The sequence below is a fragment of the Podarcis vaucheri genome (genome assembly GCF_965113315.1).
Source record: "Podarcis vaucheri genome assembly, chromosome: 3".
NCBI classification, from domain to species: domain Eukaryota; kingdom Metazoa; phylum Chordata; class Lepidosauria; order Squamata; family Lacertidae; genus Podarcis; species Podarcis vaucheri.
Genome location: NC_138761.1, coordinates 123,623,478 through 123,650,201, shown reverse-complemented (window position 1 = coordinate 123,650,201; position 26,724 = coordinate 123,623,478). Strand labels below are relative to the sequence as shown.

General features: G+C 43.8%; 1 pseudogene across 1 annotated transcript in view; it reads left to right on the top strand.

The window, feature by feature from the left end:
* The window catches only part of LOC309528773 (cytochrome P450 2K4-like), a 30,411-nt pseudogene extending 4,060 nt beyond the window's left edge, over nt 1-26,351 (top strand). The window contains exons 2-9 of the transcript XR_014224691.1: nt 14,076-14,238; nt 15,903-16,052; nt 18,407-18,567; nt 19,219-19,392; nt 21,815-21,942; nt 24,770-24,954; nt 25,325-25,466; nt 25,901-26,351. The product of XR_014224691.1 is annotated as a cytochrome P450 2K4-like (transcript). The remainder of the gene's footprint in view (nt 1-14,075; nt 14,239-15,902; nt 16,053-18,406; nt 18,568-19,218; nt 19,393-21,814; nt 21,943-24,769; nt 24,955-25,324; nt 25,467-25,900) is intronic.
* The last annotated feature ends 373 nt before the right edge of the window (nt 26,352-26,724 follow it).

Sequence of the window (26,724 nt, the reverse complement as noted above, 5' to 3'; positions counted from 1 at the left end):
ACTTAGGATCAGTTTTTTTTATAAATGAGGTCTACATATAGGTAAGCTGCCAGTAGGGACTTAAGACAACATGAACAGACTTAAAAACAATACCCTTTCCATACTTTGAATTTCTGTGGGGATGTTCAGGGAGGCAGGAGGGGATATATTGTTTAATTATATCCTCCCTAACTTGGTTAGCAAGTTCTATATCTTAGCAGATATAAACGCATAGCGGTTTGCTTGTTGCAGGCTCGTCTGAGCTTCTCTATATAAGATTCCTGGTAAGATCCCTTTTTTTCCTTCTTAAAAAGAATAGACACGACAATCTTATTAAAGTCAATATAAAAGTAGTTTACTCACATTCATTCAGTTCATGGATGGATGGATCCCTCAAGGCAGACTTAGGTTACAAAAGTATATATACATGTGGAACTATCCCATAGAAAAATGGAGGAGGAGGAGGAGGAGGAGGAGGAGGAGGAGGAGGAGGAGGAGCAAAGAAGGAGGTGTGCTCCCCTAACCCAGATTAGGCCATACCCACATCTAGTCACATACAGAGGAAGTTTGTCCCAGCTCAGGAGGAAACAGGAAGTTTTCTCCTGGCTGGTAGAAAGCATCCACTAGCATGTCCATTCTAGGAACGTTGTACTCGACTCCTGTGTGTTCTACATCCCACATTTTAAAAAGAATATTTTTGCTTAACTGTCATAATTATTTCTAGGAAACCCATTTGAGACCACCACAATTGTGAATGCAGCTGTTGCCAATATTATAGTGTCCATACTACTAGACAAGCGATTTGATTATGAAGATTCCACATACATAAGGCTTCTGAAGTTGGTCAATGAAAATACCCGGCTCGTTGGAAGCTCTTCAGTCCTGGTAATCTATTCTTTTCCAATAAAACAAACAGTTGATTGTAATGACATTGTATGCAAAGTGGGCAGGGCAATCTGTTTATTGTATATTGTTCTGTACAAAACACAGAATGATATCTTGATAAACCAGGTGGTGATTCAAAATATTTAGAAAACTCACATGGCACAGTCATCCCATAACTGTAACAAAGTCTCTTTTGCGCACACCCTTTCTTGTCTCACTGCCATCGGGACTCCAAAGGCAAGGAAGAACAAGTGATAGTTGGTTCCATGATGGCTCAGAAGGGGCCTCCAAGGCCAGATCTCCCTCTCTGAAGGTGAACCTCCAGAGGAGACCCTTCATAGCCTATTATCCTGGGGTTGCACATAAATTACACTTTCCTGAGGTAGCCCTAACCCCATTCCAAATGCCATTCAAGAGTTTTGTTGGTATTTGGGCGACCACGCTTTGAGAGACGCAGTTGAGAGAACTATACTGAGCTTTCCTAATGTCTCTTTCTTTTTTCACATTTTTATCCTTTCAGCTGTATAACATGTTTCCTGCTCTTGGTTTTCTTCTGGGGGCTCGTAAGACTATCATTCAAAACAGAGACGAGCTGTTTGCCTTCATAAATGCCACATTCATAAAACACCTCAGAGATCTGGATGAAAATGACCAGAGGAGCTTTATTGACTCATTTCTTATCCGACAGCAAGAGGTAATGGAGTCTTTTAAGTTGGCCCAGAATAAGTGTTGACATTTTCAATTCATTTTTTAAGGGCATATCTGTAAGTGAATGTATAAGTTGTAGTCAGGAAACTTTGTGGGTGGAGAGGCAGCTCAGAGCAAGGAAAAAACATTGGCCCACGCACTGCGCTTGTTGTTGTTGGTGGTGGTGTTTAGTCGTTTAGTCGTGTCCGACTCTCTGTGACCCCCTGGACCAGAGCACGCCAGGCACTCCTATCTTCCACTGCCTCCCGCAGTTTGGTTAACTCATGTTCCTAGCTTCGAGAACACTGTCCAACCATCTCGTCCTCTGTCGTCCCCTTCTCCTTGTGCCCTCCATCTTTCCCAAATCAAGGTCTTTTCCAGGGAGTCTTCTCTTCTCATGATGCAGCCAAAGTATTGGAACCTCAACTTCACTATCTGTCCTTCTAGTGAGCACTCAGGGCTGATTTCCTTAAGAATGAATAGGTTTGATCTTCTTGAACTCCATGGGACTCTCAAGAGTCTCCTCCATCACCATAATTCAAAAGCATCAATTCTTCGGCCATCAGCCTTATTTATGGTCCAGCTCTCACTTCCATACATCACCAATGCTGATACCTTTAACTATACAGTGGTACCTTGGGTTACAGACGCTTCAGGTTTCAGACGCTCAGGTTACAGACTCTGCTAACCCAGAAATAGTACCTCGGGTTAAGAACTATTGGTGTTACTCTTCCTGTTGGAAAGTGTGGCAGAATTGAGTTGCAATCTCCAAAATATGGAGAGCACCACATTGTCTATCACAATTTAATGAAACATTTCCAGATGAATATGTGGTATTTCAGTGTTATTTTTCCATTTTAGACTATGAGTAAATACATTAAAGATGTTCAACTCAGAACTATATGTCAGCAGAAAACAACACTTTATGTTAACCTTGATTTCAGATCTCCACAAATGCAGCCTTCCATGTATGCAGTGATATAATTCTCTTGCAGGTTAAGCACTGGCTGAGCAGTTAAGCACCACAATTAGCATCAGAGAAGATGCTCTCTTAACTGGTAGATGGAGAGCAACAGCTGAGACTATGGAGAAGCTAGATGTTTTAGGGTGTTGATGTTGAGTCCCTCCATCTTAGGCTCGGGTTGTATACATGTGTAAATGAACCCTATATTATCATGATGGCATAGTCTGGAAGACCTGGAATCTCTCACTACTTAGCGATTGTGGTGATGTGCAATGATGGGTCCTGTCAGGTTTTCATCTTTATCTTTGCACTTGGAATTTTCTCACTCCATTCGTTTTAACCAGTTCATACTCTTTGCAATCCAGGAGGAGGAGAAGAACAAGAACAAGACGAATGCATATTTCCACAACGAAAACTTAAAAACTGTTGTGGCCGACTTATTTGGTGCTGGCACGGAGACAACTTCTACCACACTGCGCTGGGGACTGTTACTAATGATGAAATATCCTGAAATTCAGAGTGAGTGCTTTTCATTGGCTTGACACCCATGATGTTGGAAATCAAGCCTTTATTAGGAGAAACTGGCAACTCTCCAGGCACCCAGCTTGATCCAGAGAAGAAAACAAACAGTTGTTATACATATAACACTCCCCTGTTGTTTCAGTTGCACCCTTGGAACTACCCACCAAAGGTTTCCCCAGTGTACCTCTCTGGTTGTCTGACTTCCAAGGAATGAGTGCATCTGCATTACCTTGGCTAGGGAATGTAGTGTTACGCTTAGCAACTCCCTGTTGTGTCTTTGTCTCTGACTTAGACACACCTTTAACCTGTCTTGAGTTGTCAACAATAGTAACACATGCTACAGCTGAGTTAGCAAACTCTTTGGAATACCTCTTGGGTGGTACACCCTTTGTAACTCTCTCGGACCTGCGTATGAGATGCTGATCCTCTCTGCTCACTGGTTCAGTCTCAGGACTCTTTGAAGAACCAGTTCCAATAGTAAACAGTGGTTCATCATTCACCTGGGAAGGTCTATCCATTGTGTGAGATTTCCTCTCAATGACTGTGTCAACTGAGCTCTTCGAGCTATCACTGTTACTCTCAGTACCACTGTAATCAGTAAAATCATCATCATCATCTGAATTGTCCTCAGTGGGAAATGTGTGAACAATTACTCTCTCCTGTTCAGGAGCGCGCTCTAGAAATTTTATGAGAATCACCTGACCAGATTCAGACAAAATTACTCTGTAGAGACCCTTTTCATAACCCACAAAAATGCCTCTAGCATTATTTAGTCCACCTGGAGCTTCAGTCTTCACATGAGACCCAAAAACCTTAAAATGGGCAACACGGGGGCATTCTGCCTAGGGCCCTCACCCCCTTCTTTCGAATTAGGGGGTGATTTATGGGCACAGCAGGCAAGGGCAGTGTTCCCCATTTCCTTGGGGCAACAAGGGAGGCTGCCTACTCCCATAACAGCCTCTTAATTACCCCGTGTGGGTCGGAGAGATGGTATTGTCAGCCATCTTCTAATGCGCCCCCTAGTGGCCCCCATTTAGTCTCCATCTCATCGGGAAACTTGACCCTGTTCTTAATTCCACTGTTATAGAGTTGTAGTCTCGTGATGTTCTTGATTTCTGCCGTCTTTACCTTAGTATAAAAATCTTTAGAAGTCAATACAGGTTTTTTCCAGCTTGCAGAATAATTCGCAATCAAATAAAATGTACTGTGGGTGTTTTTCTCTCCAAATGTCAATTAAACTTAAATTGTCAGTCATCCTAAAAAAGGCATTCAGTAGCTTGCCTTCTTTTGTTTCATTTTTTCTTATACTTATACTCCTGTCCCAATCTAGGGAGGCTACACCATTCATATCACCCATCAAAATCACCTTTTCATTCAAATGTTCAAATAATATTTCTTCTAGCCCCTAATGAAAATCTGGTGTATTTTCCCATTATCAATATTCTTCCTTGTTCATCTTTGAATAATTGTTTTGGGTCCAAATCTGGTTTTATACACATTACAACTCCTCTCTTTTTTGTTATATCAGAAGGTACAAAGTTCTTTCTCAACCTTTTATTTAAGTTTTATTTATCCAAGTTTAACTTCTTTACAACATGTTCAATTTTATCCCCTTTAGTCTTATTATTTAGCCTATTTACATTCCAAGTTAGAATTTTAGAATTTTTTTAGAATAGTTAGAATTTTCAAAACCATCTTGTTCCATATTTATTTCTCTTTCACCTCCACCTCTGTTGAATCTTTATCTTCCTGTCCAGCTTTCTGTCCAAATGCTCTTTCTCCAACTAACTTTTCCCCATATTTTCTCCAAAATTTGTCTTGCCTTTATATATAAAAGATACCACCTCAAGATATTCCCAGCAGTGATATTTCAATAATCATCCTGGATGAATTTCTCTCCATCAGTATATCAGGTTATTGGCTAAAATGTTTGTTTGTCCCGTTTTAAAATACCTTGGCCTAGAGATTAAATTTGCAAGCCTAGGGAATTGGAGAACCAGTTTATGGCAGTTTTATGCTTCAAGTACTAATATCTTAAGAGATCAAGGTCAAGGAATTAATCCTGGCAGAAAAATTAATGCTTTTCTTTTAATTTCCCCCAGTAAAGGTCCAAGAAGAAATTGCAAAGGTTGTTGGATCTTCTCAGCCAAGGATTGAACACCGAACAAAAATGCCTTATACAGATGCTGTGGTCCATGAGATCCAGAGATTTGCTGATATTGTCCCAACCAACCTGCCACATGCCACGACTACAGATGTTACCCTCAATGGCTACTTCATTCCAAAGGTGATCCATTTCACTGAACTGCTGCCCACTAGTTACAATATATTTTAAGGCTTTCCTGGGAGTAAGCCCCTTGGACTTCAGTGTGGGTGACATCTGTGCAGACTTGTATAGGATTACACTGTAAGCATGCAATCTATCCTTCGAAAGGTGTCAGGCATCAGCTTCAACCCATTAAACAGATCTCAGGGGAAAGGAGCACAATGTTGGAAAAGAAACCATATCTGGTGGAAGATCCTGACTTATATGTTAAAGTTTTTCAAACTATAGACATTTCTCATATGAATTCAAATCTCATTTCTACAGCACTCAATATTTATTGGACTAGAGGCATATGCTTAATTTTAAAATAACTCACGCTTTGCTTTTGCAGGGGACTCATATCATACCGTTGCTGTCTTCTGTGCTACATGATGAATCTCAATGGGAGAAACCACATAAATTCTATCCTGAGCATTTTCTTAATTCTGATGGAAAATTCATAAAGAGAGATGCTTTCATGCCTTTCTCTGCGGGTAACTTTTTTTTTTTTTTACTTTTGTGTGTATCTGCATAGTGTGTGCTTAGTCAATGGGATTTTTACATGCCTGGATTGTAGAATACGGTGCAAAGGTAAGGATCACATCAATTGCTGTGGCCATTTCTGCCACCAGATCTGGCCACCATTGGGGTGTGGCCCCTGCAATGTTGCTCACCAGGGAATGTGGCCCTCAGGGTGAAAAAGATTCCCCTTCCCCCCACTTTTCAGCATTGCAGGATGGCTCGTATTGGGCGTTCATAATTCTTTTAAGATGGATACCATTAGCTGTTATTTTATTACTGCAATTTAATCTGCTTTAAACTACAGTGGTACCTCAGTTTATGAACTTAATCCATTTCAGAAGTCCATTCTTAAACCGAAACCGTTCTTAAACCGAGGTGCACTTTCACTAATGAGGCCTCCTGCCGCTGGTGCCCTTCCACTGCTCAGATTCCGTTCTTAGGCTGAGGTAACATTTGCAAACCGGGGCACTACTTCCAAATCGTTCGTAAACAGGGTTGTTCTTAAACCGAGGTACCACTGTATTTGGGATGTTTTTAAGCAACTGATAAACCTGGTTTCTCTTCTGCCTGTGCTTCCTTACAGGTCGGAGAGCATGTGTAGGTGAGACTCTTGCCAAAATGGAGCTCTTCCTCTTCTTCACAACTCTGCTGCAGAGATTCACCTTCCAGCCACCCCCTGGAACATCTCAAGAAGACCTGGACTTTACTCCTGCTGTTGGGCTTGTAACACCTCCCATGCCCTACCAACTCTGCGCTCTGCCACGTTTCTAAGACTCACAAGCTCCTGGATTGCTTTGTCAGGAGCTCGTCCTACACTCGAGTAGGACCCTGGTAGAGTCACATGCCTGACTGGCATATTCTTTCCCTCCTGGTCGTTCGTTCGGGAGCTTCAAAAGCTTTCTTCCGCCTGAACATTACAGTGACTGATGCCAACAGACATTGGCACACTTAGGGATCCACAGAGTCTTCACAGCTTGCGTAACAGACCTCAGCAACTCAGCATTTTGGCTAATCTACTTTATTTACACACGGAGCACTGCAACATGGCTCCCTCTCTCTCTAGCATCAGACAGAAAAGAGAAAGAGCAAAGGACAATAGTCCCACTTCACAGAACACAGTAACACAAACATCCTGTCTCCATCACTTCCCACTTTGTGGAGTCAAAACATACAGTGTCATGTGAAAGACAACAATCCCATGACTGCAATCACGGAGCAGGAATTCTAACATGCTTATCCTACCTGTTTTTGCAATGCAAGCCTTTTTTAAACACCCCTGTTCAACAAGGGTATTTGGGTTGAGTAGCCTACTGGTGGAATTGGTCCATGCTTTGTCACAAACATGAAGTGTTCCCCTTTACCTGCCATACTGCCGAATCCTGTGAAACTAGCATTGGAGCATCTCTTACTTAAAACCTGGCCCTGAATTCTTATGACACTTGGGGCATAGAGATCAACCAACAAAGCTGGTTTCATGTATTGCCATTTAAACATATACCTTCAAAGATCTTGAAGCATCATATTCCCAGGTGGATGTGCAGTGAATTGTGACCAAGACGATAAAGGGTCTGGAAACCAAGCCTTATGAGGAATGGTTGAGGAAGTTGGGTATGTTAACGTCTGTGGCTCCAATGTATTCGGATTCTGAACTGTATTTGTTGATGTCAGGCAATGCCTTTGTTTCCTCCTGGTTCTTTAAAAACTCTGCAATAATAGATGCATCAACTGGCTTTGCTTCTGGCATCTCCATGCTGTCAATTAGTTCAGTGACTTTCTGCTTCCGGCTTAGAATAAAACAACCATCTTTTCTCTGTATTTGGACTCCTAAATAGTACAGTGGTACCTTGGTTTATGAACTTAATCCATTCCAGAAGTCCGTTCTTAAACCAAAGCATTCTTAAACCAAGGCGTGCTTTCCCATAGCAGCGGGGGACTCAATTTACAAATGGAGCACACTCAACAGGAAGTGGAAAATGTCCTGCTTCCAAGGCAAAGCTCACAAACCAAAACACCTACTTCTGGGTTTGCAGTGTTCTTAATCCAAGTTGTTCATAAACTAAGCCGTTCTTAAACCAAGATACCACTATGATGAACTTTCTCTGAGAGTCTGGGTAGCTTAAGGCTTCCCTCATCAACAGAATTCTGACTGGTTATATCAAAAATAAAAATGGGGAAAATGTGTCAAATTCAAAATCAAAATTTACATCTCCAAAAGATGAAAAACTCAAAACCTTCTCTGCCTAGCTACTGCTCTGGGAGGGAAGAGGGAGCAAATTTTAAATTGGAGTCAATGTAAGTCACCATGTGATCACCAGGAAATAGAAAAAATGTCCGCTTTGAATCTCTCTTCTCTCTTAAGAAAACCCAGCCACATCCACTAGAAAACTTTGAATTTTGTCTCTCTCCCCCCCCCAAGGCCACCACCTCTTAGTCTTTCTTTCTTTGTTTATGTATATATATAATTTTATTTCCCATTTAATAATATATGTTCACATCATTACAATCCACTTTACGTCCCTGGCTCTTTAGAGCCTATCAACTTCCTTCCCTCCCGCCTCATGGCTTTCAAAATTAACCTTTACACCATTGTATTTTGTACGTTTTCCAATTCTAATTACACTCATTACAAAATAATTCAAAATTTAAATATAGAAAGGTAGAAAATTTCTCATTACAATTCTTCACATACCCCTGCTAGTGATGTTAATTGCTTACAATAATCTTTCAGATACAGTCGGACCTTGTTTTGTGACCGGGATCTGTTCCGGAGCCCCGGCTGCTAGCCAAAAAGGAAGCAGGGCAAAGCACCGCATCTGTGCTTCTGTGCATGCATGAAGTGCAATTTAGCACTTCTGTGCATGCAGAAGCGGCAAACCCAGAAGTAACCCATTCTAGTACTTCCAGGTTTGCCGTGGATGTTCGCCGGAATGGACGCTAGACGAGGCAGATATTCACGGAGGTATTACTGTATTGTATAAATTTATTCCAGCCCTTTTGAAATGAGAGGGTGCACTACTCAGTTAGTGTCAGGGGTTCAGAGACAGAGGCACAGGTGAGGGAGGAGACGGAGAGCGACGAGGAAGAATCCCAGGACAGTGAGGAAGAGGATGACAATGACTTGAGATCTTCCATGAGTCTCTCAAGTGAATCGGAGGATTCTCAGGAGGGGGCGCCCCTAGTCAGGACAAGGGGGGTCACAGGGGGGACCTGCCAGGAGCAGGGAAGCAGCAGGGAAACCCCGAGCGGGAGTGGGAGATCGGGGCCGGCTTCCCAGCAGGAACGAAGGGAAGAGAGGGGGGTTCCCAGTGTGACACACGGAGCGGAGCAGGAAAGAGACAGGGGAAGGAGATCTGGGGAGAACGTCCTGCCGGAAGAGGCGGAGAGTAGTACAGGGAGTAGTGTAAGTGTCAAAAGGAAGGTCAGGGGTAGCGAGCGCGCGCCAAGTTCAAATGTGGAGGCGCGCGGAAATGGAGAAAGCCCGGAGGAGGAGCCCAGCCCCAAAGCATGAAGGAGGGGGGAACAGGCATCTCAGGAATCCGCTTCAGGAGAGAGCAGGAGGGAAGGAACCCAGGGGGGCAGAAAGATCCTGCGGAAAAGGAAAGACAGGAAGAGGTGGTCTAGCACAAGCCTCTTAAGTTGGTGCAGGGGCGGGACCGATTCAGAGGGGACTTCAAATGTCTGACGTTAGAGACTCGGGGCTGCGCGCCTTGGTTGTGGAACCAATAATGAACTGCAATAAACATCCTTGTATATAAGAAGAGCTCGGCGTTGGTCTTTTGTGAGCTGAGACCTGAGGCAGCCGCTGACAGTTAGTATCCTTCCTTGCTCACATTGCTGCATCTCATATGCTCTAATGTATACAAAGATATACCCTATTGCCATCATGTTAAACAGTTTTAGGATGGAAATGAATAAAACTATGCTAAAAAGAGAAGTAAGTGTGAGTGTTTCAATGGGAGAAAGTTCAGGAAATACTGGACACTTTCAAACTAAATGCAGTTGTCCCTAATTAAAGTTGAATAATTTCATCTGCAAATGATTTCACAATGCTGCTCTCTATATTTCACAATGCTGCTCTCTAAAGTTGAATAATTTCATCTGCAAATGATTTCACAATGCTGCTCTCTATTCCCAGGGTAACAAACAAACTAAGATTACAGGTAATCCTGAGTGATGAGTTCGCTGCCTTCAAGAGCATTTGAATCTGTTCTGGAAAGCATTAGTTTCTGCAAGTAAGCACCACTCACTTGAATAAACATTAAACTGAAAGGCAAATCATCCGGTGTACAGCTCTGAATAGTTGTGGAGAAGAAAGAAATCGGAGGGATGGTTTAATGATTCACTAGAGACATTACATACCATTATATATGGGCTGCTCATTGCAGTTGGTAGACACAGTTGTTGACTGAATTGCACTGTGGCTTTCATTGTAACCACTACCCCCAAAAAATTGCTTCCTGAAACAAAATGGATTGGATGGAGCCGATTCCAGCGTTGTTCCTCTTTATCCTTATAGTTTCCTTTGTTTTAAAACTGGGCACTTTCTGGAACAAGAGCTCCCAAAAACTTCCACCAGGACCGAGGCCTTTACCTCTCATTGGGAATCTCCACATCATGGATCTCAAGAGGCCTTACAGAACCATGCTAAAGGTAAAGATTTCGGTTCTTCCCATGGCAAGGCTAAATGGTACTAAGGCAGCCCAGTCAGAAGAGTGGGGTACTATTATTATTATTATTATTATTATTATTATTATTATTATTATTATTATTATTACTACTACTACTACTACATTGCATTTTGTTCTTTTAGAGCCTATAAATCTTATCTCCCCTTTAGAACCTCCTCTTATCTTTCCCAATAAATAGTCATAGGACCTAGTTGCAATTTATAACTTGTAATTTGAACAAGATGTCTGGGGGTGTCTGGTGTCAAATCACGTTTGACTCTGCCTCCATTTTCAAGGATGCAAAAGTGCCGGTGCAAACCTTACCAGCAGCCAGACCTGTGGAGGAGGGCCCTTGCTTGCCCAATCCCAAAGCTCAGGGCATAAGCCATGCAAGTAGAGGTGCCCCCCTACAAAAAGGGGGGGGTGTCAAGTATTTGATCGATGTCTTGGCTAAGTCTGTCCCTGTCTTGTTACACTCTTGCATGCACCACCTGTTTGTAACATGGAAACCCATTTTGGGATGCTTGTACTTATTATGCCTGCAGGTTTCTTTTCTGGCTCTGCCTTACTGTTTACAGCACCCTGGCATGCAGCCATTCATTCACAGTGAGTGTTTTTGTTTGCCTTAAGTCTGCAGATTATACATAATTACTGCCTTCTTATTTGGTATGTTGCTTGCCTTAATGTTTCCTAACTCTGTACACATGAAGCTCAAGAGAGGCTTGGAACTTCACTGGGGGAGGTGGTTTATTGATGATGATGATGATGATTCAATTTATTTCCTGCCCTTTCTCTGAAGGCTACTTCATGGGCCAATTGATGGAGGTGAAAAACATGTGAATTTGTTGTTGATTGAGAAAGGGGATGCCAAGGTGTGAAAAATCATTAGTGTGCACAGGTGCACTTATTTCTGAAGTGTTGCCCCCCCCCCCCGGCAACCCATATGGCTTTGGCAATCTTCACCATGCCTACTCAGAAGTAAATCCCTCTGAAACCAGTAATGCTTACTCCCAGGTTAGTCAAGTGAGAATTTCAACCATAATCTGCTTCCTGTTGTGGAATGCATCGCTCTTTGTTCTTTTCACATGGAAAGAAGCTACTTGTCTTATTACCTGTAGATTTTATCAGTGCTCCTTTATCAAGCTTCTAGTCTCTTTGTCAAAGGGTACAGAACGGTCTGAATTTCACGTCCCAGTTTTTACCACATTAAACCTCAGGGCTGGCCAGCCACATTTTGTCACTCGAAGCAAAACAGAAAATGAGCCCCAACACCTTCTCCTCCACCTTCTGACGCAACTCGAGGTGGCCTGGTTAAGCCCTGGTGCACTCAAGGCAGCGGGGGGAGCAAAAGAGCAGCTGCAGCCCCAACTCCCAAGTGGCCGTGAGCAGCATGCCCCTTGGGGGCCTTCAAGCTACAGAGACACAAAGGGGGAGAGTCGTGGTGGGTGGGTTTAGGCTCCTTGGATCTGCTGCACCCCTCCTCTGTTGCGTGGTGAGGCCCCGGGGCCCCCAGTTCCCCTTAGATAATAAACACATGGGCACAAATATTTTTAGTTAATGGGATAAATAAGGCCAGAACTTTATTGGTTACAGATGTGAGTGGTTTGGCTTAGTCATTGAGTGAAACCAGACTATATCCTGATTCCTGCATGTCCGCAGGAAGTCTCTTAAGGGTCAACCACCAGTAGGGAGAGCCCTATGATATACATCAATTAAAAGCTCCCCCAGGGTCCCTGATGGGGTTGTGGCATGGCCCTAGCCCACGCCCAGGCTTCGGACAGGATCCACACTCCTGGATCCCTTTAAGGGGATACGTTTAACAAGGAGGAGCAGGCGGAGGCAACAACCTTCCCTCCCATAAACAAGGCTTACGCAATGCCTAACCTTACAAAGTTGTGATGATTGCTACAAGGTAAGCGAAAACCAAATGGCTGGTGCCAATTTGCCAAGTTGAAAAATGCCTACCTGGCCCCAACAATAAGGCAACCAACATTAGTCTATAGCAAGGCCAAAGTCAAGCAACGCATAAAAGACGGCGGGTGGGCTGGGTGATCCGACGAGGAAGCAAAAAGGAGGCCGCCCCCTCAGCTGCACTGCAGTGGCCATGCCCCCTGGCTAACCAGACTGGTCCACTGGGGCGTGTGACACGGCTGGGACTCCCGATGACACGGGCAGCATCCCTCTGCCCACTGCTGGGTCACAGGGTGGTCCTGGATGCCCTCCCGCAACTCCACCCCCCAGGGAAGGGGAGTGGTCTTCCCAGCCCTCTGCCTGAGGCTAATGGGCAGGCAGGTCCCACTAAACCTGCATTTAAAAGTAAAATTGAATTTGAAACATAAAACAACAGGTCTTCTCTCCTTAACTGCCTCTAGTGCAGCCCTCTTGCTTGAGCCTAACTATTAAACTAGATTAGAGAGGTGCTATTAAAGGTAAATCACATTTATCCTTACAACTGCCTCTTTTTGTTCTGGTTTTCTGAGCGCTCCTAAAAAAATGGGCTGGTCTACTGTTGCTGCTGCAGCTAGTAGTAGCAAACGTCTTTGCATGGACAGGCAGCGGCGCCCAAACCCTGGAGGATAGACAAGGAGCTTTATCATTACAGTCAAACCACTTCTTACGTCCGTCTCCACCTGGAAGTAGCCAACAGGTTCATGCATGTGGAGGAGCGGCAATCGCTGTTCGTGCCTGTGCAGAAGCGGGCAATTGTCGCCTGTGCCTGTGCACAACGGCGCCTTGCCCAGCGACCCGTCTCGACTTTTAGACAGGCCTCTGGAACGGATTGTGGTCGTGAGTACAGGTTCCACTGTATGCCATTTGGATTCTGTTATGCACAGTGATTTGCAAAGATAGAAAAGTAAATTCATCTGCAAAATTACTGTTTTTAAATCACATGTTTTCAGCTCGGTCCAAGGCACAGTGACTTGTAAGTGGTTTCTACTGACTGTAAAGGTAAAGGGACCCCTGACAGTTAAGTCCAGTCACGAATGACTCTGAGGTTGCGGCGCTCATCTCGCTTTACAGGCCGAGGGAGCCAGCGTTTGTCCGCTCTGCAGACAGTTTTTCCGGGTCATATGGCCAGCATGACTAAGCCGCTTCTGGCAAAACCAGAGCAGTGCACGGAAACGCTGTTTACCTTCCCTCTGGAGTGGTACCTATTTATCTACTTTCACTTTGCGGCGTGCTAGGTTGGCAGGAGCTGGGACCGAACAACAGGAGCTCACCCTGCCACAGGGATTCGAACTGCTGACCTTCCAATCAGCAAGCCCAAGAGGCTCAGTGGTTTAAACCACAGCACCACCCGTGTCCCTTTCTACTGACTGTAGTAGCATTTATTGAATAAAACTGCAAATAATCTTAGGTGAAGACTTTACTACTTGATTCTGTAGAATGTATAAAATAGTCCTTACTCTGAGGCAAGTGTACAAGCTACTGCAGTTTTGGATCCATGAGAGTGGCTTTACATTAATATATTATTTGAGTACCCTTGAATAGTGAGAAGGGCTTTCTTTGGTGACCACACTGTGTTCGTTCTATTGAATTTCAGTGGTCAAAAGAGTATGGCTCTGTCTTCAGCATCCAAATGGGTTCCAAGAAAATGGTGGTGCTGACAGGATATGAGACGGTAAAGGAGGCCCTGGTGACTCAGGCCGATGCATTTGCCGAGAGGCCCATTGTCCCACTTTTGGAAGAGATCACAAAGGGCTTGGGTGAGTCCATTCCTTATGTAGTATCTGGTACTGCTTGTAAATAGATTAACCATGCCAAAAGAGTCTAATCCAAAAGTTATCACGGGAGAAATGCAAAGTATACTTCCCCCTCTCTGTAGATTTGTGGCTTACGCTGTAACAGAGGTTCCCAAACTTATTTGGCATATCGCCCCTTTTTCAGAAAAAAATATATACTCAATGCCCCCCCCCCCAGAAATCTACCTTCTTTATGCAAACAAACTGTCCGATCTGCCCCAGGGGCAGGGCTGGCGCTGCAGCCCGCCTGTCATTGGCCAAATAGGCAGGCAAGCTGCAATCCACTTCCCAGGCCTGGGTGAAGCCGAAAAGGGTTCCCTCATCCTGGGAAAACCCCACACCTTCAGCACAAATGCCCAATCCAGGGGAGGAGTTGTTGCTGCCATCCCTTAATGGCGCCCAACCTGGCAATAAATGTCATCACACAACAGATGAAACACGCACGGACGATTTTTCAAATTTTTCTTCTCTTCCTCCTTTATGCTTCCACCGCCCCTTTATTTGTATTCAATGCCCCCCAATTGCACCCGAGGCTACTAGCATCCCCCAGGGAGTGCTATCTCCCACTTTGGGAAACACTGCTCTATAACTTGAGAATAGCTTTTGAATTTTTCTACCAACCTGTGTTCCTTTGATAGGAGAACAGGATCTGCAGGCATTGGGCTGATCCTGAGTCCCTCCACACCCCAGGCCCCCAATGTCATATGAAGCGTCATCTGCGGATTTCTGTGGATCAAATGAAGTTTTGGGGTTTTTTAAAAAAAAATAGGCCAGAGTTCAGTAAGGTGCTCTTGAATAAACAAAAATGAATAAAAGACTGCATATGTGTATAAAATACTGCATACGCGTATAAAGGATTTCTATGCACTGTCTCATGTACTCATTTGTTTAATTTCTATTCCACAGTAATATAATAATCATGAAAATCATTGTCTGAAAAACCTTTAAAAGGTTGTTATCATGGGAGCACTGACACGTGGCACAAAAAACCCTTGAAGTTAGTAGCTTTATTAAGGAATCAAAGCATGATCCATGCAGAGACTCATGAGAAATGCTCCCTTATATTGAGCTGTTGCTCAGACCTCCTGGCACCTCCCACTTCGTTCTATTCCTTCTGAGTCAAGCCCCTCCTTCTGTCTCTGGCGAGTCCCAAGGGACCCTCTCCTTCTCTGCTTTGCCCTGTGTTCTACTTTGTGAAATAACTGCCTTGTACTGGGAGTGGGAGGAAGAGCTGGCAGCCCGTCAAGAGACACACTGTCAAGGGGGTGAAGCTGCTAAGTCTGACTCCTGTATTTGCTCTGTGCTGGGTCACCTGCTTGTAATCCCCTTTTCCTCACCCTCTAAGCTCCCAGCCTTCAGTAACCCCCAGCTCTTCCCCTCCTCTGAGGTGCGTCCGGTTGTCCACCACCAAGAGCCTGACTCCAAGTCTTCTTCCTCTGCACTTTCCATGGGAGACTCTTGCTCAGGGGGTTTCCACCACTCCTTCTCATCTAGCCAGTCCATGACAGTTGGGGGTCTTGTCTGTGCCTGTCTCAATTCTGTAGTTAAAGGATGAGATGTTAAACAGCAAGTACATATTACTATGGCCAGAATGACTTTGAACCTGCCCCGCCTTTTTCTCTCTTCAGGTGTAGCTTTTTCTCATGGTGAATACTGGAAAGTGATGCGACGGTTTGCGCTAACCACATTACGGGATTACGGCATGGGAAAGAGGTCCATAGAGGACAGAATTGTTGACGAGTGCAGTGTCCTGGTTAAGAAATTTGAATCTTACCAAGGTGGGTTGGTATTTGTCTCTGGTACTCCAGGGTGTATCTTGTTGTTGGCATCTATCTGCCTCGAGAGACAATGGAGTGTGCCTCCAGGGGTAAAGTCAAACCAGTGCATAAGCACTGGAGTGTTGTGTTCCATGGGCTTTATCCACGCTTCCTCTTCTCCAGGGGAGAACAGAAAAAGGGGACACAGAAAGGGCTGAACTCCTCAATGCCTTCTTTGCCTCAGTCTTCTCCGATAAAGAAAACAATGCACGACCTGAAGAATTTGGAGCAAATGATTCAGCGGAGGAAACACAGCCCAGAATAACTAAGGAGATAGTACAAGAATACTTGGCTAGTTTAGATGTATTCAAGTCTCCAGGGCCAGATGAACTGCATCCAAGAGTATTAAAAGAACTGGCAGATGTGATCTCAGAACCACTGGCAGTCATCTTTGAGAATTCCTGGAGAACAGGCGAAGTCCCGGCAGACTGGAGGAGGGCAAATGTTGTCCCTATTTTCAAAAAGGGGGGAAAGAGAAGACCCAAATAATTACCGCCCAGTCAGTCTGACATCAATACCAGGGAAGATTCTGGAGCAGATCATTAAGCAAACAGTCTGTGAGCACCTAGAAAGGAATGCTGTGATCACCAATAGTCAGCATGGATTTCTGAAAAATAAGTCATGTCAGACTAACCTGATCTCGTTTTTTGACAGAATTACAAGCCTGGTAGATGAAGGGAACGCAGTGGATGTAGCCTACCTTGATTTCAGCAAGGCATTTGACAAGGCGCCCCATGATATTCTTGTAAAGCAGCTGGTAAAATGCGGTCTTGACTATGCTACCACTCAGTGGATTTGTAACTGGCTGACTGACCGAACCCAAAGGGTTCCTCTTCATTGTGGAGAAGAGTGACTACTGGGGTGCCACAGGGTTCTGTCTTGGGCCCGGTCTTATTCAACATCTTTATCAATGACTTGGATGATGGACTCAAGGGCATCCTGATCAAATTTGCAGATGACACCAAACTGGGAGGGGTGGCTAACACCCCAGAGGACAGGATCACACTTCAAAACAACCTTGACAGATTAGAGAACTGGGCAAAAACAAACAAGATGAATTTTAACAGGGAGAAATGTAAAGTATTGCACTTGGGCAAAAAAAATGAGAGGCACAAATACAAGATGGGTGACACCTGGCTTGAGAGCAGTACATGTGAAAAGGATCTAGGAGTCTTGGTTGACCATAAACTTGACATGAGCCAACAGTGTGACGCGGCAGCTAAAAAAGCCAATGCAATTCTGGGCTGCATCAATAGGAGTATAGCATCTAGATCAAGGGAAGTAATAGTGCCACTGTATTCTGCTCTGGTCAGACCTCACCTGGAGTACTGTGTCCAGTTCTGGGCACCACAGTTCAAGAAGGACACTGACAAACTGGAACGTGTCCAGAGGAGGGCAACCAAAATGGTCAAAGGCCTGGAAACGATGCCTTATGAAGAACGGCTAAGGGAGCTGGGCGTTTAGCCTGGAGAAGAGGAGGTTAAGGGGTGATATGATAGCCATGTTCAAATATATAAAAGGATGTCATATAGAGGAGGGAGAAAGGTTGTTTTCTGCTGCTCCAGAGAAGCGGACACAGAGCAATGGATCCAAACTACAAGAAAGAAGATTCCACCTAAACATTAGGAAGAACTTCCTGACAGTAAGAGCTGTTCGACAGTGGAATTTGCTGCCAAGGAGTGTGATGGAGTCTCCTACTTTGGAGGTCTTTAAGCAGAGGCTTGGCAACCATATGTCAGGAGTGCTCTGATGGTGTTTCCTGCTTGGCAGGGGTTGGACTCGATGGCCCTTGTGGTCTCTTCCAACTCTATGATTCTGTGATTCTATGATCCCGCTGCTTTCCCTTGGGAAAAGCCACTCTTTGGAACAATTTGGGTTTTCCCCAGATTGCCATTAGTTCTGAATTACTGCTAAAGAGTGGTTTTCCCCTTAGAAAGGAGTGGGGGAAGGGAAAAACTGCTTCAACTATGCCTAGAAAGCGTGTGTGAAGTGGAAGTGTGGATGAGCCCATACTTATGGTTAACTCCAGAACTACAGTTCCCAGGGTTGGTTCCTTGTGGAGACGTAATCGGTCTGTTCCTGTAGTGTGTAGATTATATTCCAATAGCTCCTATGACTTCCAAGCCCTCTTTAGCATTTCTTAGCCAACATATGGCCACATCCAGCAGCACTTAGGATCTGTTTCTTTGATAAATGAGGTCTACACATAGGTAAGCTGCCAGTAGGGATTTAAGGCAACAAAGAGCAGACTTAAAAACAATGCCCTTTCCATACTTGGAATTTCAACAGAATATTTTTGTTTAACTGTCATATAGGAAACCCGTTTGAGACCGTCACAATTATGAATGCAGCTGTTGCCAATATTATAGTGGCCATACTACTAGGCAAGCGATTTGATTATGAAGATCCCACATACATAAGACTTCTGAATTTGGTCAATGAAAATACCCGGCTTCTTGGAAACTTCTCAGTCATGGTAATCTATTTTTTTCCAATTAAAACAAACAAACAAACGGTTGTAATAACAGTGTGTGCAGTGTGGGCAGAGCAACCTGTTTATTGTATACTGTTCAGGATTCACTATAAAACACAGAATCTTGGTATCTTGAGAAACTTGGTGGTGATTTGAAATATTTAGAAAACTCAAACAGATGGCACAGTTATCCCATAACTATAACGAAGTCTTTCTGGCCTCATTGCCATTGGGACTCCAAGGACAAGGAAGAACCAGTGATAGCTGGTTCCATGAAAGCTCAGAAGGGGCCCCCGAGGGCAGATCTCCTTCCCTGAAGATGAACCTCCAGAGGAGAATCACAATAGCCTATTATCCTGGGGTTGCACATAAATTATGCTATCCTGAGGTACCCTACCCCCCATTCCAAACGCCATTTCAGAGCCTCCAGGAGACACTGCTGACTGCTATGGGGCAATTTAACTTACACCACCCTTTTAGCCAGAGTAACTTTAAGAAGTCTTTAAGGTGTAATTACTAAACATTAAATCAACCTGAATACATTATTGTTTTGTATTGTATATGGGCAACCACGCTTTGAGACACCCATCTGAGTGTACAGTACTGGGCTTTCCTAATGTTTTCTTCTTCTTTTTTCACATTTTATCCTTTCAGCTGTATAACATGTTTCCTGCTCTTGGTTTTCTTTTGGGGGCTTATAAGACTGTCATTCAAAACAGAGATGAGCTGTTTGCCTTCATAAATGCCACCTTCATAAAACACCTCCGAGATCTGGATGAAAATGACCAGAGGAGCTTTATTGACTCATTTCTTATTCGACAGCAAGAGGTAACAGAGCATTTTAAGTTGGCCCATGAGAAATTTTCAGTTCATGCTTTAAGTGTATGTTTGCAAGTGGTTGCATAAGGAGTAGTCAGGAAGCCGCACTTCAGAAGCACACTTTCTGCCATTTCTAACTATTCCACCATCATTAATGTGTTACAGAAACAGTCTCTGCAGGGCCAAAGGTTGCATGCTTGTCAGCATTTCTGAAAATCTACCTTAATCAAATGGCATCTGTTGTGCAATTGTTAGTCAGTTGTTTCTTGCTATCACATTCCTTTTTGTAGACACAGCAGAGGCTGAAGAGGAGATTGCATAGCCAAGGCTGCCAATTATGCTAGGTTTTGTGCTAATAGTACAAAGGGGGAATAGTGGCTAGTTTGTCCTGCTAGAAATTCATTGCGTTCTGAGGATGGCCACATTTAGACAGGCAGGAATAGCCATTTGGGGGGGTAGGAATGGATTTGCTCTTTGCATTTCTCCTCCTTCCATTTAACCTCCACAGTTCTGACTTCTCCCTTTTCTTCCTTCCTCTGCTCTCTCCCCTCTGGTTCCTGGCAGGACAGGCAGCTATTATCCGTGCTGCTGCTCCTGGTGCTATTGAAATACAGGGAACTCACAACATAGGCACATTTAACTTGCCTTATGCACTTGACTTTTTTTTTTACAAAATCAAAAAAGCAGTGGGCATCCAACAAAAAAGTCTTGCCAATCCTGCTCACCATTGAACCTAATGTGCTCTGACTATAAACAATTTTGGCTTTATGGGTTTTACCTGGAACGTAACTCTTGTGTAAGTTGAGAGTCACCTGTATACACTTACTGATTCACACTTGTGTGCATATGAAGGGTTAACCTCAGCTCAAGTTACCTGAGTGTGTGTGGCTCTCAGCAGACTCTGTTCCCCAGTCTGTTGCTCTTTGTGCTTCCTGGAACAAGCAGTGAAGGAGCCAGGCAACTTCTGGTTCCCTGCAAGAGAACTAACTCTCTTCAAATGGGAGATTTTATAGCCTGCACTTTTGCTAATCCAAAGATTGCATGATCCTTTTTGTAAGGAAACCAAGTCCTTTTCTTTTTAATCCGCTTAGAACCTTCTTTCATCTTTATCTTACTGCCAGCAGACAGAGACTTGTTTGATGTAACTGCAGGAAACTCTGAGTAAAATACTCACTTATTTGCAAAGCTAAGTTCTGTGATTTATTCCAGCCTAAGTATTTTCATGGTTTGTGCTTGTTTAAAGCTGAATGAGGGCAGATACAAATCTAACCGGGTGCCTGGAACAGTAACCACTGTGCTCAACTCTGCTCCTGGAGATTAGGAATCTCTCTTTGTATAAGGTTTCGTGAGCCATTGTGTCAGATGCAGTAACACATTCACACACACATACTCTACGCAGAAACTCTGCTCTGAGATTCCTTTCTGAGGACAAATGGTGGGTTAAATTTCTCTTTCCCACTGCAAAAGCCAGGCATACATTCACTTCTACAACCAGTAACAAGAAGGACACAAAGCTTGTCCCTACTATACTGTGACCTCCATCACAAGTTGGCTGGGGCTGGTGGGAGCTGTGATCTGCAACGTCTAGAGGGCCCCATGTTGCTCACCTCAGTTTAAAGAAGGTTAACCAAATATAGTTCCAGACTGACATGTGCTATATCTGTGTCATGCTTTCCTTTTGGACTATGTGTAAATTCACCAAAGATGTCAGCTGAAAATAGCACTTTATGCAAAATGGCCACTAACCAAGTGTTCACCAGAAATGCTGCCTTTCATGTATGCATTCATATTAAGTCTGCATGATGCCAGAGTATGTTCTAACTCATGGGGTCTTGCACCCAGTAAGGGTTAACCAGTGCTTTTCCCCCTGGGGATTCTATAGGGTATGCAGTTCCAGAATCTTCTTCTTTTTTTCTAGAAGAAAAGCACTGGTTAATTCTAATGGAGGAATCTATTGTTGAACCAGTCAGACAAGTTTATTTGTAAGATGAGGACCACACACTTGCCACCTAAATAATGCCATTAGTTCCTTAGTCTAAACCAAGGCTGTTGGCTGAGCAGTTAAGTGCCACGATTAGCATCAGAGAAGAAGGAACTGGATTGCCAAGCTACAACCACCTCTTCACTTAGCTGGTAAACAGAGAACAATAGGGAGAGAGCTGGGTCAGACCCATGTTTGGTGTTTGCTTGACTCCAAAGCTGTGACTAATGGATGAGCAAGACACGGGGTGTTGAGCCCCTTTGTCTTATGATTGGGTTGTATATATGTGTAAATAAATCCTATATCATCATGTTGGCATGGTCTGGAAAACCTGGAATCTCTCACTGCTCAGTGATACTTTGGATCATCGGGTCTAGTCAGGTATTCATTTTTATCTCTGCACATGAAATTTTCTCACTCCATTTGTCTTAACTCTTTGCAACCCAGGAGGAGGAGAAGAAGAAGACGAATGGATATTTCCACAACGAAAACCAATTTATTTGCTGCTGGCACAGAGACCACTGCTACCACACTGCGCTGGGGACTGTTACTAATGATGAAATATCCTGAAATTCAGAGTGAGTGCTTTTCATTGGGTTGGCTCCCATTATTCTGAGATATCTTAAATCCAATTTTATGTAACTATTAGAGCAAGAGCTGAAAGAAAACTTGGGGCAGATTTGGATGTTACCTGAAACAACAGCAGGAGGGGATGAGAACATTGCCCTTCCTGTTATTGTGAAGATTGGCGTGAATTAATTAATCAGCCAGGGGGCAGGATTGTGTGAGGCGATTATGAATATGAAAACACTGGAAACGCATATTGTAGAGCCCTGCTTGGCCGGGAATCTCCATGGAAGTCGCCACCTTATGAGAGCTACAGCCATTTTCCCACCTGATATTTAAATAGCCATCCTGGATGCATTTGTCTCCATCAGTATACAGTGGTACCTCAGGTTACATATGCTTCAGGTTACATACACTTCATACATACATACATATGCTTCAGGTTACATCCGCTAACCCAGAAATAGTGCTTCAGGTTAAGAACTTTGCTTCTGGATGAGAACAGAAATCGTGCTCCAGCGGCGCAGCAGCAGCAGGAGGCCCCATTAGCTAAAGTGATGCTTCAGGTTAAGAACAGTTTCAGGTTAAGAACGGACCTCCGGAACAAATTAAGTACTTAACCCGAGGTACCACTGTATCAAGCATTGGCTTAAATCAGTGGTTCCCAATTAGCCAATTACTGAGGACCCCCTATTTTTCAAAAGCCAAGCCACAGAACCCCTACTTTTGAAAATTTTGATAACTCTATGGCAGTTACCTGTGCAAGTCATTTTAAAAAATGTGGGGGAGCCTCTAATAAGAAAAGGATTTTAGGTATACTAAATAGACCATAAAATTTGTGATATTTCCACACAAAATGACAAAGAGAGAAATTTAATTTTATTAACATATAGTACAAGTGAACAAATTATGACATGCCAACAGCTACTAAACCTAAATAATAATAATAATAATTTACTCATTGATTTATTTACATGCCACCCATCTGACTGAGTTGCCCCAGCCACTCTGGGCAGCTCCCCAAAAAATGTTAAAAAAAACACTAAACCTAAATGTGATGGGAGAAATCATGCCTCTTTTTGTCTAACAATCCCTTCCACATCTGGTTCAATATTTCCTACTTTTATTCCCAAATCTGGTCCAACATCAAGCCGATTTCTATGCTTGTTCTTCATATAACAAAATGTTTGTTCACAAAGATATGTGGAAAGTAATCCCAGAAGATAGTCGCTAATTATGCAGGTGCTCAGTGATGTAATGTTTTACTTCTGATATCAATTCTTCTTCAGAGGCCTCCAGAAATGTCTCCTCTGTTGGGATGTTAATGAGGCTACAACCTTCTACTCAGCTTACCTAAATTTTTGAATAACCAATTCAATCTTATCTTCAATGTAAGAAAAATTCACATCACTACCTTGAAGGCTTATGTTGAGACTGTATGTGAACCATGCAAAGTTGTTTAACTGATCACTTGGAAATTTTGAATCTGTCAAAATTTTAAATCAGAGGGTGAGCTGTTGTGCTAATCATTGTGGCAATTTGCTTATTTCCCCTGTTGGACTTCCAAGATGACATGTGAATCCCAAACACATATGGCAAGATTCACTGAAAACCCTACCTACAAGTAGTGGAAGAGTCCTATAAACTTGAGACAGATAGGTAGCCGTGTTGGTCTGCCATAGTCAAAATAAAAAAATTCCTTCCAGTAGCACCTTAGAGACCAACTAAGTTTGTTATTGGTATGAGCTTTCGTGTGAATACACACATCTTCAGGTGTATCTGAAGACGTGTGCATGCACATGAAAGCTCATACCAAGAACTAACTTAGTTGGTCTTTAAGGTGCTACTGGAAGGAATTTTTTTATATAAACTTGAGAGTCGCTGAAAGCAATTAGAAGTTCTTTTCAGTTAAAAAGTGAAGGAAAGGGAAGGGATCTTTTCCCTTTAAAAAAAAATGATAAGCACATAAGGTAAAAGGTAAAGGACCCCTGGACGGTTAAGTCCAGTCAAAGATGATTATGGGGTTGCGGCGCTCATCTCACTTTCAGGCCAAGGGAGCCAGCGTTTGTCCACAGACAGCTTTCTGGGTTATGTGGCCAGCATGACTAAACCTCTTCTAACACAACAGAACACTGTGATGGAAACCAGAGCACACGGAAATGCTGTTTACCTTCCCACTGCAGCAGTACCTATTTATCTACTTTCACTGGTGTGCTTTCGAACTGCTAGGTTGGCAGAAACTGGGACAAAGCAATGGGAGTTAACCCTGTCACCGGGATTCAAACTGCCGACCTTCCAGTCAGCAAGCCCAAGAGGCTCAGTGTTGTGCACCATAGCGCCACCCACGTCCCATGTAAACCCACCCCTTGGAGCAAGCTGTTCTCTCTCCCTCTCCCTCTCCCTCTCCCTATTCCCCGCTCCAATCGCAAGAGCCCTAAGAAATTGTGTCAGAGGTTTTTGCTCAATCCCAGGTCACTTCCCACCCAGGAACTCTTTCACAAGTTTTTCCCCTGCTGCTCCTGAGCAGAGGCTGGTTGATGCCTGAAAGGCTTTCACTGTGCAATTAACAAAATATGGGAGTCCCCCAGCAGGTGATGGTGCTTGAGACCCACAGCACTCCCTGAACCCCTCACTGACAACCACTGCCTTAAATGTTTGTCCTGCTTAAAAATACCTGTGTATAATTCTAGAGATTAAATATGTGAGCCCACAGAATTGGAGAACCAGTTTATGCCAGTTCTATGCTGGAGAGATTAATATTTTGAGAGACAAAGGCCAAAGTCAAAGAGATAATCTTAGCAGAAAAATTAATGCTTTTCCATTTTTTGTTTCTCCCAGTAAAGGTCCAAGAAGAAATTGCAAAGGTTGTTGGATCTTCTCAGCCAAGGATTGAACACCGAACAAAAATGCCTTATACAGATGCTGTGGTCCATGAGATCCAGAGATTTGCCGATGTCGTCCCAACCAACCTGCCACATGCCACGACTACAGATGTTACCCTCAAAGGCTACTTCATTCCAAAGGTGATCCTTTTCACTGAACTGCTGCCCACTAGTTATAATATATTTTAAGGCTTTCCTGGGAGTAAGCCCCATGGACTTCAGTGTGGGTGACATCTGTGCAGACTTGTATAGGATTGCACTGTAAGCATGCAATCTACCCTTCGGAAGGTGTCAGGCATCAGCTTCAACCCATTAAACAGATCTCAGTGGGAAGGAGCACAAGGTTGGAAAAGAAACCATTTCTGGTGGAAGATCATGACTTATATGTTAAAGTTTTTCAAACTAAAGACATTTCTCAAATGATCTCAAATCTCATTTCTCCTGCACTGAATATTAATTGTACCAGCGGCATATGCTTTATATTAAAATATCTCTTGCTTTGCCTTTGCAGGGGACTCACATCATACCATTGCTGTCCTCTGTGCTGCACGATGAATCTCAATGGGAGAAACCACATAAATTCTATCCTGAGCATTTTCTCAACTCTGAAGGAAAATTCATAAAGAGAGATGCTTTCATGCCTTTCTCTGCAGGTAATTAATTATTATTATTTTACTTTTGTGTATACCTGTATAGTTTGTGCTTAATCAATGGGATCGTTACATGCCTGGAATGTAGAATACGGTGCAAAGGTAAGGGTCACATCAGTTGCTATGGCCATTTCTGCCACCAGATCTGGCCACCATAAATGTTGCTCACCCGGGAATGTTGCCCTCTGGCTGAAAAAGGTTTCCCACCCCTGGTTTTCAGGACTGCAGGGAGGGATAGTATTGGGAGTACGTAATTCTTTTAAGATGGGCGCCGTTAGCTGTTACTTTATCACTGCATTTAGTACGCTTTAAAGTATTTGGGATATCTTCTTCTTATGATCAACTATTTGGAGCAATGACACATTGCTCCAAATAGTTGATCATAATACTAAGCAACCGATAAACCTGGTTTCTCTGCTGCCTGTGTGTCCTTACAGGTCGGAGAGCATGTGTAGGTGAGACTCTTGCCAAAATGGAGCTCTTCCTCTTCTTCACAAGTCTCCTGCAGAGATTCACCTTCCAGCCACCCCCTGGAACATCTCAAGAAGACCTGGACCTTACTCCTGTTGTTGGGCTTGCAACATCTCCCATGCCCCACCAGCTCTGTGCTCTGCCACGTTTCTAAGACTCACAAGCTCCTGGATTGCTTAGCCTACCTGTGTGTGCAATGCGAGCCTTTTTTAAACACCCCTGTTCAACAAGGGAATTTGGGTTGAGTAGCCTATGGGTGGAATTGGTCCGTGCTTTGTCACAAACCTTAAGTGTTCCCCTTTACCTGCCATGCTGATGAATCACATAAAGCTAGTGTTGAAGCACTAGACCTGAATTAATATGACATTGGGGCTGGGGCACCAACTCTATGGGGCTGAGGTGTCTTAGCCTCTCTCTTCCCCCCCATATCTGTTGGAAGGGTCCATGGCCCCTGTTGAGAGGGCGAGGGAGGCCATCCACGGAGCTGAGCGCAGTGCAGAACAGTGCAGCTCCACTGACCGGCTCCTCCTGAGCGTAGGAGGGGAGGAAACACCGGCCATTGAAGCCAAGCCATTGTGGACTCCATGCTTGGTCTCCCCTGACAATGGGATGTTGTGCACTCAGAAGGTCACATCTTGGGTGGCAAGTTGGTGCCTCTGCTTCGGGCACAGAGATCAACCAATGAAACTGGTTTCTTGTAGTCACATGTTAACAAATGCCTACAAATATCTTGAAGCATCATATTCCCAGTTAAATGTCCAAATATGAGCTAGTGATAATGGTTTTGCTT